At 43.5% G+C, this 13870-nt stretch overlaps 1 long non-coding RNA gene across 1 annotated transcript; it reads right to left on the reverse strand.

The window, feature by feature from the left end:
- Positions 1 to 10406: 10406 nt before the first annotated feature.
- LOC123992425 lies at positions 10407 to 13539 on the reverse strand. Its single transcript, XR_006831244.1, has 4 exons — positions 13344 to 13539; positions 11977 to 12131; positions 11452 to 11644; positions 10407 to 11236 (listed from the first exon to the last, which is right to left on the reverse strand). It is a non-coding gene; the product is annotated as an uncharacterized LOC123992425 (long non-coding RNA).
- Between the last annotated feature and the right edge of the window lie 331 nt (positions 13540 to 13870).

Below are 13870 nucleotides of genomic sequence, written 5' to 3' on the forward strand. Positions count from 1 at the left end.
GGCTGAAGTGTGTCAGCATTTCCTGCAAGAGGAAGGCGTTGATGCTATGGACTGGCCCGCCCGTTCCCCAGACCTGAAACCAATTGAGCACATCTGGGATATCATGTCTCGCTCCATCCACCAACGCTACATTGCACCACAGACTATCTAGGAGTTGGCGGATGCTTTTGTCCAGGTCTGGGAGGAGATCCCTCAGGAGACCATCCGCCACCTCATCAGGAGCATGCCCAGGCATTGTAGGGAGGTCATACAGGCACGTGGAGGCCAGACACACTACTGAATCTCATTTTGACTTGTTTTAAGGACATTACATCAAAGTTGGATCAGCCTGTAGTGTGGTTTTCCACTTTAATTTTGAGTGTGACTCCAAATCCAGACCTCCATGGGTTAATCAATTTGATTTCCATTGATAATTTCTGTGTGATTTTGTTGTCAGCACATTCAACTATGTCAAGAAAAACGCATTTAATAAGAATATTTGCGGAAGGGATAAGAAGAGGCAGTGCTTGACTTGGGCAGGAGCTCACCAGAGCTGAGTACCAGCACTTCAAATTTTCTTCTACGCTCTAAACAAAAGACGATGACGAGGTTGACAACTCATAAATGGAGTGAAGTTGATCAGGGCTTGTTTCTCACAAGTGTAGCATAGGTTGTGCACTTTGCAAACAGTGTGTCCACTCCAATGAGAATGGGAATGCTGGAATAATATTGAATGCAATAAAATAAACTTTGGTTACAGTCATTTATTTAACATTTATTTAACCGGGTAGGCTAGTTGAGAACAAGTTCTTATTTACAACTGCGACCTGGCCAAGATAAAGCAAAGCAGTGTGACACAAACAGCAACACAGAGTTACACATGGAATAAACAAACATACTGTCTATAACACAATAGATGGTCCTTCTGTAGCTCAGTTGGTAGAGCATGGCGCTTGTAACGCCAGGGTAGTGGGTTCGATCCCCGGGACCACCCATACGTAGAATGTATGCACACATGACTGTAAGTCGCTTTGGATAAAAGCATCTGCTAAATGGCATATATTATATTATATTATATTAATATTTCATTCATTCAGATCTAGGATGTGGTATTTTAGTGTTCCCTTTATTTTTTTGAGCAGTTTATTTAATATTTTGGATTCTTCAAAGTAGCCACCTTTTGCCTTGATGACAACTTTGTACACTCTTGGCATTCTCTCAACCAGCTTCATGAGGTAGTCACCTGGAATACATTTCAATTAACTGGTGTGCCTTGTTAAAAGTTAATCAGTTGTGTTGTGACAAGGTACAGGTGGGTATACAAAAGATAGACCTATTTGGTAAAAGACCAAGTCCATATTATGGCAAGAAAAGCTCAAATAAGCAAAGAGAAATGACAGTCCATCATTACTTAAAGACATGAAGTTCAGTCAATCCGGAAAAAAGTGCAGTCGTAAAAACCATCAAGATCTATTATGAAACAGGTTCTCATGAGTACCGCCACAGGAAATGAAGACCCAGAGTTACCTCTGCTAAAGAGGATAAGTTCATTAGAGTTACCAGCCTCAAAAATTGCAGCCCAAATAAATGCTTCACAGAGTTCATGTAACAGACAGATCTCCACATCAACTGTTCAGATGAAACTGCGTGAATCAGGCCTTCATGGTGGAATTGCTGCAAAGAAACCACTACTAAATGACACCAATATTAAGAAGATGCTTGCTTGGGCCAAGAAACATGAGAAAAGGACAGTAGACCTGTGGAAATCTGAGTCCAAATTTGAGATTTTTGGTTCCAACCGCCGTGTCTTTGTGAGATGCAAAGTATTGTGAACGGATGATCTCCGCATGTGTAGTTCCCACTGTGAAGCATGGAGAAGGAGGTATGATGGTGTGGGGGTGCTTTGCTGGTGACACTATCAGTAATTTATTTAGAATTCAAGGCACACTTAACCAGCATGGCTACCGCATCATTCTGCAGCGCTACGCCATCCCATCTGGTTTGCGTTTAGTTGGACTGTCATTTGTTTTTTGACAGGACAATGACCCAAAACACACCTTTAGGCTATGTATGGGCTATTTGACCGAGGATAGTGATGGAGTGCTGCATCAGATGACCTGGCCTCCACAATAACCCAACCTCAACCCGGTTGAGATGGTTTTGGATGAGTTACACATCAGAGAGAAGGAAAAGCAGCCATCAAGTGCTCAGCATATGTGGGAACTCCTTCAAGACTGTTGGAAAAGTATTCCAGTTGAAGCTGGTTGAGAGAATGCCAAGAATGTGCAAAACTGTCATCAAGGCAAAGGGTGGCTACTTTGAAGAATCCAAAATATTAAATATATTTTGATTTGTTTAACACTTTTTTGGTTACTACATGATACCATATGTGTTATTTCATAGTTGAGATGTCTTCACTATTATTATACAATGTAAAAAATAGTAATAATAAATAAAAACCCTTGAATGAGTAGATTGTCCAAACTTTTGGCTGGTACTATATGTCTATAAATATGGATGTGGTACACTTCCGGGTGAAATGACCTAACAAAGATCCTTGCAGGATCTAAGAGTTGTTTGTTTGTTGCTTTCCAGAGAGATGTCAGGGATTGTAACATATTCTGTTTCACGGAAACATGGCTCTCTCGAGATACGCTGTCGGAGCCGGTACACTCACCTGGATTCTCAGTGCGTCACGTCGACAGGAATAAACATCTCTCCAGGAAGAAGAATGATTTCATAATTAACGACTCATGGTGTAATTGTAACATCCAATTTGTTGAGTAGGGTATTGGAGGCTATTTTGTAAATGACATCGCCAAAGTCGAGGATTGGTAGGATGGTCGGTTTTACAAGGGTATGTTTGGCAGCATGAGTGAAGGATGCTTTGTTTCGAAATAGGAAGCCAATTCTAGATTTAACTTTGGATTGGAGATGTTTGATATGGGTCTGGAAGGAGAGTTTACAGTCTAACCAGACACCTAAGTATTTGTAGTTGTCCACGTATTCTAAGTCAGAGCCGTCCAGAGTAGTGATGTTGGACAGGCGGGTAGGTGCAGGTAGCGATCGGTTGAAGAGCATGCATTTAGTTTTACTTGTATTTAAGAGCAATTGGAGGCCACGGAAGGAGAGTTGTATGGCTTTGAAGCTTGCCTGGAGGGTTGTTAACCTCTTAAGTCGACCCTCTACTTTTTCGAACATTCTGTTAAAAATCGCGCAACATTTCAGCGCCCTGCTACTCATGCCAGGAATATAGTATATGCATATGATTCGTATGTGTGGATAGCAAACACTCTGACATTTCTAAAACTGGTTAAATCATGGCTGTGACTTTAACAGAGCGTGAGTTTCATCGAATAGCGCAGGAAAACCTGATCACCGAAAATGGAAATAAATATCCTTGTGCTTACTTCCAGGAATTGTTCAAAGTGAACCGAATTACATGAGACCGAGGTTTCAGCTACCACACGTTGTCTAGAGTCTTGTCATTTGATTCGCAATTGATTCTTGGTCTAACCGGTTCAAGGGAACTCCTTCCCTCCATTCTCCGACCGGATGTTTTGGTCGAGCTCTCTCGGCCATGTTTTTTTCCAGACGACACCTATAGAAGTGACATAGCCTCCTGATGAATTTTATCGCTTATTAACGTGTACTAATACCTAAAGTTGCATTACAAAAGTATTTCGAAGTGTTTTGTGAAAGTTTATCGTCAACTTTTTGAATTTTAAAAAATGACGTTACGTTATGAAACGCTCTTTTTTTTCGTTTATCATACAGTCTACATAGAATGATATCTAGGCTATATATGGACCGATTTAATCGGAAAAAAAGACCCAATAGTGATTATGGGACATCTAGGAGTGCCAACAAAGAAGATGGTTAAAGGTAATGAATGTTTTATATTTTATTGTGCGGTTTGTGTAGCTCCGAATATGCTAATTATTTTGTTTACGTCCCCTGCGGGTCTTTTGTGGTGTTACATGCTATCAGATAATAGCTTCTCATGCTTTCGCCGAAAAGCATTTTAAAAATCTGACTTGTTGCCTGGATTCACAACGAGTGTAGCTTTAATTCAATACCCTGCATGTGTATTTTAATGAACGTTTGAGTTTTAACTAATACTATTAGCATTTAGCGTAGCGCATTTGCATTTCCAGAGCTCTAGATGGGACGCCTGCATGCCAGGTAGGAGCAAGTGGTTAACACAGTGTCCAAAGAAGGGCCAGAAGTATACAGAATGGTGTCGTCTGCGTAGAGGTGGATCAGAGACTCACTAGCAGCAAGAACGACCTCATTGATGTATACAGAGAAGAGAGGTGGTCCAAGAATTGAACCCTGTGGCACCCCCATAGAGACAGCCAGAGGTCCGGACAGCAGACCCTCCGATTTAACACACTGAATTCTATCAGAGAAGTAGTTGGTGAACCAGGCGAGGCAATCATTTGAGAAACCAAGGCTGTCGAGTCTGCCGATGAGGATGTGGTGATTGACAGAGTCGAAAGCCTTGGCCAGATCAATGAATACGGCTGCACAGTATTGTTTCTTATCGATGGCGGTTAAGATATCGTTTAGGACCTTGAGCGTGGCTGAGGTGCACCCATGACCAGCTCTGAAACCAGATTGCATAGCAGAGAAGGTATGGTGAGATTCGAAATTGTCGGTAATCTGTTTGTTGACTTGGCTTTCGAAGACCTTAGAAAGGCATGGTAGGATAGATATAGGTCTGTAGCATGTTGGGTCAAGAGTGTCCCCCCCTTTGAAGAGGGGGGGATGATCGCAGCTGCTTTCCAATCTTTGGGAATCTCAGACGACACGAAAGAGAGGTTGAACAGGCTAGTAATAGGGGTGGCAACAATTTCGGCAGATAATTTTAGAAAGAAAGGGTCCAGATTGTCTAGCCCGGCTGATTTGTAGGGGTCCATATTTTGCAGCTCTTTCAAAATATCAGCTGAACGTATTTGGGAGAAGGAGAAATGGGGAAGGCTTGGGCGAGTTGCTGTTGGGGGTGCAGTGCTGTTGACCGGGGTAGGAGTAGCCAGGTGGAAAGCATGGCCAGCCGTAGAAAAATGCTTATTGAAATTCTCAATTATGGTGGATTTATCAGTGGTGACAGTGTTTCCTATGTTCAGTGCAGTGGGCAGCTGGGAGGAGGTGTTCTTATTCTCCATGGACTTTACAGTGTCCCAGAACTTTTTTGAGTTAGTGTTGCAGGAAGCAAATTTCTGCTTGAAAAAGCTAGCCTTGGCTTTTCTAACTGCCTGTGTATAATGGTTTCTAGCTTCCCTGAACAGCTGCATATCACGGGGGCTGTTCGATGCTAATGCAGAACGCCATAGGATGTTTTTGTGTTGGTTAAGGGCAGTCAGGTCTGGGGAGAACCAAGAGCTATATCTGTTCCTGGTTCTAAATTTCTTGAATGGGGCATGTTTATTTAAGATGGTTAGGAAGCCATTAAAAAAAATATCCAGGCATCCTCTACTGACGGGATGAGATCAATATCCTTCCAGGATACCCCAGCCAGGTTGATTAGAAAGGCCTGCTTGCTGAAGTGTTTCAGGGAGCGTTTTACAGTGATGAGTGGAGGTCGTTTGACCGCTGATCCATTACGGATGCAGGCAATGAGGCAGTGATCGCTGAGATCTTGGTTGAAGACAGCAGAGGTGTATTTAGAGGGGAAGTTGGTTAGGATGATATCTATGAGGGTGCCCGTGTTTAAGGCTTTGGGGAGGTACCTGGTAGGTTCATTGATAATTTGTGTGAGATTGAGGGCATCAAGTTTAGATTGTAGGATGGCTGGGGTGTTAAGCATGTTCCAGTTTAGGTCGCCTAGCAGCACGAGCTCTGAAGATAGATGGGGGCAATCAGTTCACATATGGTGTCCAGAGCACAGCTGGGGGCAGAGGGTGGTCTATAGCAGGCGGCAACGGTGAGAGACGGTGGATTTTTAAAAGTAGAATTGCAAATTGTTTTGGTACAGACCTGGATAGTAGGACAGAACTCTGCGGGCTATCTTTGCAGTAGATTGCAACACCGCCCCCTTTGGCAGTTCTATCTTGTCTGTAAATGTTGTAGTTTGGAATTAAAATTTCAGAATTTTTGGTGGTCTTCCTAAGCCAGGATTCAGACACAGCTAGAACATCCGGGTTGGCAGAGTGTGCTAAAAAGTGAATAGAACAAACTTAGGGAGGAGGCTTCTAATGTTAACATGCATGAAACCAAGGCTATTACGGTTACAGAAGTCGTAAAAAGAGAGCGCCTGGGGAATAGGAGTGGAGCTAGGCACTGCAGGGCCTGGATTCACCTCTACATCGCCAGAGGAACATAGGAGGAGTAGAATAAGGGTGCGGCTAAAAGCAATAAGAATTGGTCGTCTAGAACGTCTGGAACAGAGAGTAAAAGGAGGTTTCTGGGGGTGATAAAATAGCATCAAGGTATAATGTACAGACAAAGGTATGGTAGGATGTGAATACAGTGGAGGTAAACCTAGGTATTGAGTGATGAAGAGAGAGATATTGTCTCTAGAAACATCATTGAAACCAGGAGATGTCATTGCATGTGTGGGTGGTGGAACTAATAGGTTGGATAAGGTATAGTGAGCAGGACTAGAGGCTCTACAGTGAAATAAGCCAATAAACACTAACCAGAACAGCAATGGACAAGACATATTGACATTAAGGAGAGGCATGCTTAGTCGAGTGATCAAAAGGGTCCAGTGAGTGGAGAGGTTGGTTGGGGGTCACGACGATTTAGACAGCTAGCCAGGCCATCGGTAGCAAGCTAGCATAGGATGGAGGTCTGTTATTAGCCACTTCTTGCGTTCCGTCAGTAGATTAGTGGGGTTCCGTGTGGTAGAGGGGATTAATCCAAATCACACAACAACAACAAAAATACAAATAATAGATATAGAGGCCTAAGAAGAAAACATAATAATAATAAAACGGAGGAGCCAGCCGGATAACTCCTTCGGGTAGATAATGTCGGCAGTCCAGTTGTGAAGGCCCGGTGGGGCTCCGCGTTGGCAGTAAAACGGGTCCGGATAGGTGATTGCAGCCCAGGAGTGATTGATGGAACTCAGGAGTGATTGACGGAGCTGGCTAGCTCCGGTATAATTGATGTTTGCTCCGGAATCGACGAAAGCCGATAGTCACACGGATAGCAGCTAGCTATCTGTGAGATCCAGGTATGAAAGTCCAGAGAGCAGTTGAAATCCAGGGACATGGAGAGAAAAATTGGTCCGGTATGTTCCGTTCTGAGTCGCGCTGCGCTGCGCCGTACAAAACTGGCGATAGATTTTCGAGCTAAAGGATAGCTGATGACCACAAACCGTGGTTTGCTGTATACTAACAATTTGCCAGTAAAGAAGCTAACTAGCTTCTGATTAGCTTCTGGATTAGCTTCTGGGCTAGCTTCTGGCTAGCTCCTGGCTAGCTTCTGGCTAGTTTCTGGCTAGCTTCTTAGAGTTTCTGGCTAGCTTCTTGGAGGATTACAGATTTGAGATAAATAATACTTTTTTATAAATATAAATTGGTGAGGCGGGTTGCAGGAGAGTGTTTTGAAGATGAGTTGATGGAAAATAAAAATAAAATTTACGTGAAAAAGTTGTAAATATATATATATACACGGGACACGACAAGACGAGGACAAGAGACAATTGAACTGCTATGCCATCTTGGAAAAGATAGGACTATTGTTAAGGACTATTCAACGCTGGTCTGACCAATCGGAATCCACGCTTCAAGATTGTTTTGATCAAACGAACTGGGATATGTTTCGGGTAGCCTCAGAGAATAATATTGACATATACGCTGATTCGGTGAGTCAGTATATAAGGAAGAGTATAGGAGATGTTATACCCACTGTGACTATTAAAACCTACCCTAACCAGAAACCGTGGATAAATGGCGGCTAACCACCTTATTTAACCATGGAAAGGTGACTGGGAATATGGCCGAATACAAACAGTGTAGTTATTCACTCCGCAAGGCAATCAAACAAGCAAAATGTCAGTATAGAGAAAAAGAGTCACAATTCAAAGGGTCACACATGAGACGTATGTGGCAGGGTCTACAGACAATCAGGGACTACAAAAGGAAAACCAGCCAAGTCACAGACACCGACGTCTTGCTTCCAGATAAAGTAAACACCTTCTTTGCCCGCTTTGAGGATAATACAGTGCCACCAACACGACCCGCTACCAAGGACTGTGGGCTCTCCTTCTCCGTAGCCGACGTGAGTAAGACAAGGCGGCCGGTCCCGACGGCATCCCTAGCCACGTCCTCAGAGCATGCAAAGACCAGCTGGCTGGTGTGTTTACGGAGATATTAAAACTCTCCCTATCCCAGTTTGCTGTCCTCACATGCTTCAAGATGGCCACCATTTGTTCCTGTACCCAAGAATGGCAAGGTAACTGAACTAAATGGCTAGCACTCACTTGTCATCATGAAGTGCTTTGAGAGACTAGTCAAGGATCATATCACCTCCACTTTCCTGTCACCCTAGACCAGGCCTGGGCAATTCCAGTCCTCGGAGGCTTGATTGGTGTTACACTTTTCTCCCATCCCTAGCAAACACACCTGATTTAAACTAATTGCATTCTAAACTCAAGATCACGATTTGGTGATTATTGGAGCCAGGTTTGTTTTCTGGGACTGGGGAAAAAGTGCGACACCAATCAGGCCCCCGAGGACTGGAGTTGCCCAGGCCTGCCCCAGACCCACTTCAATTTGCTTACCGCCCCAATAGGTCCACAGACGATGCAATCGCCATCACACTGCACACTGCCCTATCCCATCTGAACAAGAGAAATACCTATGTAAAAATGCTGTTCATTGACTATAGCTCAGCATTCAACACCATAATACCCTCCAAGCTCACTATTAAGCTTGAGGCCCTGGGTCTCAACCCCGCCCTGTGCAATTGGTGGGTCCTGGACTGGGGCCGCCCCCAGGTGTTGAAGGTAGGAAACAACATCTTCACTTCGCTCATCCTCAACACTGGGGCCCCACAAGGGTGTGTGCTCAGCCTCCTCCTGTACTCACTGTTCACCCATGACCACGTGGGCATGCACGCCTCCAACTCAATCATCAAGTTTGCAGATGACACAACAGTTGGCTTGAATATTATTATTTTTTTTTTTTACCCCTTTTTCTACCCAACTTCATGGTATCCAATTGGTAGTCTTGTCTCATCACTGCAACTCCTGTACGCATTCGGGAGAGGCGAAGGTAGAGAGCTGTGCCTCCTCCTAAACACAACTCAGCCAAGCTGCACTTTTTCTTGACACAATACACGCTTAACCCAGAAGCCAGCCGCACCAATGTGTCGGAGGAAACACTGTACACCAGGCGACTGTGTCAGCTTGCATTGCGCCCATCCCGCCACAGGAGTCGCTAGAGCACGATGGGACAAGAACATCCCGGGAAGCCAAGCCCTCCCCTAAACCAGACGACGCTGGGCCAATTGTGCGCCGCCCCATGGGTCTCCTGGTCACGGCCAGCTGCGACAGAGCCTGGACCCATGATCTCTAGTGGCAGAGATAGCACTGCGATGCAGTGCCTTAGACCACTGCGCCACTCGGGAGGACCATAGTAGGCTTGATTACCAACAACGACGAGACAGCCTAAAGGGAGGAGGTGTGTGTGGTGTTAGGAAAATAACCTCTCACTCAACGTCAACAAAACAAAGGAGATGATAGTGACTTCAGGAAACAGCAGAGGGTGCGCCCCTATCCACATCAATGGGACAGCAGTGGAGAAGGTAGAAAGTTAAGTTCCTCGGCATACACATCACCGACAAACTGAAATGGTCCACCCACACAGACAGTGTGGTGAAGAAGGTGCAACAGCACCAGCCACCTAGAACCCTCACAAACTTTTACAGATGCACAATTGAGAGCATCCTGTTGGGCTGTATCACCGCCTGGTATGGCAACTGCACCGCCCACAACAGCAGGGTCTGCACAACTCCTCTCCGGGAGCAAACTACCTGCTCTCCAGGACACCTACAGCACCCGATGTCACAGGAAGGCCAAAAAGATCAAGGACAACAACCACCCGAGCCACTGCCTGTTCATCCTGCTTACCATCCAGAAGGCTAGGTCAGTACATGTGCATCAAGCTGGGACCGAAAGACTGAAGAACAGTTTCTATCTCAAGGCCATCAGACTGTTAAACAGCCATTACTAGCACAGAGAGGCTTGCTGCCTACATACAGACTTGAAATCATTGGCCACTTTAAAAAATGGAACACTAGTCACTTTAATAATGCCACTTTAATATTGTTTACATATCTTACATTACTCATCTCATATGTAAACACTGTATCCTATACTATCTATTGCATCTTGCCTATGCCGCTCTGACATTGCTCATCCATGTATTTATATATTCTTATTCCATTCCTTAACTTAGATTTGTGTGTTTTAGGTATTTGCTGTGGAATTGTTAGATATTGCTGCACTGTCGGAACTATAAGCACAAGCATTTCGCTACACTCACAATAACATCTGCTAACCATGTGTATGTGAACAATACAATTGGATTTGTTTTGATGTGAATAAAGGTATGTGATTGATCTTGAGTGTGCGGGCTCTATTTCTTTCATACCAACATTCTTTGGCCCTGCACCCCACTAAAGGATGTAGGTTTGATCACACTTCATGAAATTAATAGACTATGGCATTAATATAAATAACAAAATGACTATATATAAGATCACAGCTTCACAATTGTTCAGCAGTACACACACATAAATAATGTTTGCAATATAATAACGTTTACATACTGTCAACAATAAGTGCCAACTTGCAAGCAAAGTGTAGAGACCGCTGTCTGAATGGTATCATCTAGGTATATAAAACTCCAAACTCCAAAACAGCTTGTCCCCATCCCATCTACCTCTATCCTCTTCTAAATCTTCCTTTTGTGTCTCCCTGTTTTACTCTGTTAGCTTATCAAAACATAATAAAATCATATTAAGTATATGCTATTTTATGATTTTTTCTTTAAAGTGCAAGTCTGCTTCTTAGTTCGTGAAATGCTGACTGGTGGCCAGAACCAATGTTCAGCGGTGGTAGAAGCTGCCTGTAAGCATAGATCCAGGATCAGCTAAACCTCTGCAATCCTGACCTCATCCATTAGGGGGAAATATGTAAAACTGACCTAAGATCAGCATCTAGTAACTACAGTACTTCATTCGGGAGGTCCTTCATTCCTGCTCCTAATTAGGTTCCTGGATGATGTCCTCAAGCTGGACTGACCTGTAACACACATTCAGACTAACAGTGAGTGAAAGGACACGCACGCACACGCACACACACACACACACACACACACACACACACACACACACACACACACACACACACACACACACACACACACACACACACACACACACACACACACACACACACACACACACACACACACACACACACACACACACACACACACACACACACACACACCTCACCTGGTTTTTGCAGAATCTTGGCCCAAATATTATGCCCAGGATAGCATTGATTGTATGTGCTGCACAAAGGACGGCCTGCAGTCCACTGGTTGCCATGAGAACAGAAAACAGCACTACATTCCATTGAACAACGTTGCGTGGCTCCTCGCAGGCCGCCGGCCATAATGTTCTATCAAACAGGTAGATGGGATCTCTACAAAGACAAAGTTAAACTAAATTGACATTCATAACACATAGAACTAGTGAACACAAGCTGTACAAAGTGTAGAAAATTATTACTGGTAATTGTGCAACTACACAGTGTCAGTGGGAATTTGATCATTGTTGTTCTACTTAAGACCACACCTAGGTTCTCGAAACTGATTTTGAGCAATTGAGGACCCCCTTCCCCCCTCACACACACACACACACACACACACACACACACACACACACACACACACACACACACACACACACACACACACACACACACACACACACACACACACACACACACACACACACACACACACACACACTCACCCGCTTTTCTGTGGTTTGAGTGGCATCTCCCAGGCCAGACCTTGTGTGCTGTTGTGCAGACACAGTGGTCCCTGTACCAGTCCTGTAGCGCTCACTAGGCAGCAAAAGGCTGCAGCAGCCAGAGCCACGCTGGAACACCCCACTTGGCACAGCATCTGGCCACAAGAGGGCGGAAGATCCATACTATTACAACTTGATAGAAAGGGGGCCTGGGGTGGTTGCAAGTGGTTAGAGCTCATCTCTGTAGTATAATATGTATACATATAATATATACATATAATCTGAAGTTGGTGTGGGTTTGATTCCGGCCAACTGACCTTCAATGCAAAAACTCTCCTAATTATTCCGTCTCTCTCTCTCCGTCTCTATCCAATAACCCATGAGAATTTGATAGAAAGGAAAAATCGCTCCCAGACTAGTTCTAATTAGTTCAGGATGTACACCACAACCAAGCAGGTGTGACAGGTTAGAGGAAATATTCATAGCCTGTTATACATTAAAAAGTATTAGTAAGTTCATAGTATGTGAGGATCTTAAAACATCTAAGGTTAAAAAGATGCATTCAGTATTAGTTGATAGAGATTGATAACATTAATATAATTGTGTTAAAGTTAAAAACCTGTCAAAGGGTACGAATTGTGAGAGTAATGTGTAAACGTTATATTGATTACTTTATTTTGTGGTGCCTAAAAGTGTTAATCTGTGATCTACGAAATGCTCTTAATCTATGAGCCGGAGATCGATTGCTCTGGTCTCCACCCATATTCCTGGGGAAATCGCGGTCTTTTCTCATTGAACTAAAAGTTGAATTGAGAATACAACACCGTATCACTCTCGTGATTATTTCTCCCCAGTTTTCAGGTACTTTATTGATGATTTTAAAAAATGTAATTTAAATGTTATAACTCGCTAACATGTCAAGAGTGTTTAAGGTGTGTCTTAGTAACGTCTTGAGGAAGTTAGAGTTAAATTTGAAGATATTAATATTAGCCCTGCTCGGTTGAAGTGAAGAATAGCATCGTACTGAGATTTTATGTCGATTGTGAATGCGTTGTTAATAAGATATTTTTCTGTGTTATTTGTATAATGGGTTTTCTGTTGTTTTGTAATGTGTTACTTTTGTAAAGATTGAACTAAAAGTTGAATTGAGAAAACAATACTGTATCACTCTCGTGATTATTTGGGGCGTAACACAGGAAGGTCACATACATACATGGAAGACTGTTAAAAATACTCACAAAGAGGACATGAAGATGTAATGGAGGTGGATCGGTTGGTGAACCAGACTAGTTTGATGAGTAACCTCGCCCTAGCTAATGCGGGTCCTAAGGTGCACAGATTTGGATGAAAACAGGCCACAGCCTCACCTCTATCCTGTATGCACAGCAGCCTTCCCTTGAGCTGCCAATCACAAACCCCCGAGCTCCAATAAGAACCTACAGACAAAAGCAGAAAAAGCTAAATGAAATGTACCATTAAAACAAGTTTTAAAAAATGTAATGTTTCAGTGATGGTCAGAATATAATTTTTTTACATGGAATCGCTATTCAATAGAATGCTACACATTCACTTCCCTCCAATAATTGATGTTATTACAGTATTACTGTCAACAATAGCAGAAACAACTTGCAAAAAAATCGTAGCACTGACTGACTCTAAATTTAGCTTAAAAACAGACAACAGACATATTAGACACATGACAATCCACCCTCAAACCACAATCTGCCTTTTTTTGGACAACAGGGTTTTTCAGGAATGAGTGTCATGATGACTGTCATGTCATGACCTTATTAGGACACACACACACAGCATTGTTGTCTCACCAGGAATCCAGAGGCCCACAGGCCTGTGCCCCACCGGGCCTCTCTGGTCACGTGACCGTCCAACAGGTAGC

The sequence above is a fragment of the Oncorhynchus gorbuscha genome, linkage group LG13, assembly GCF_021184085.1.
Source record: "Oncorhynchus gorbuscha isolate QuinsamMale2020 ecotype Even-year linkage group LG13, OgorEven_v1.0, whole genome shotgun sequence".
In the NCBI taxonomy this organism is placed as follows: Eukaryota; Metazoa; Chordata; class Actinopteri; order Salmoniformes; family Salmonidae; genus Oncorhynchus; species Oncorhynchus gorbuscha.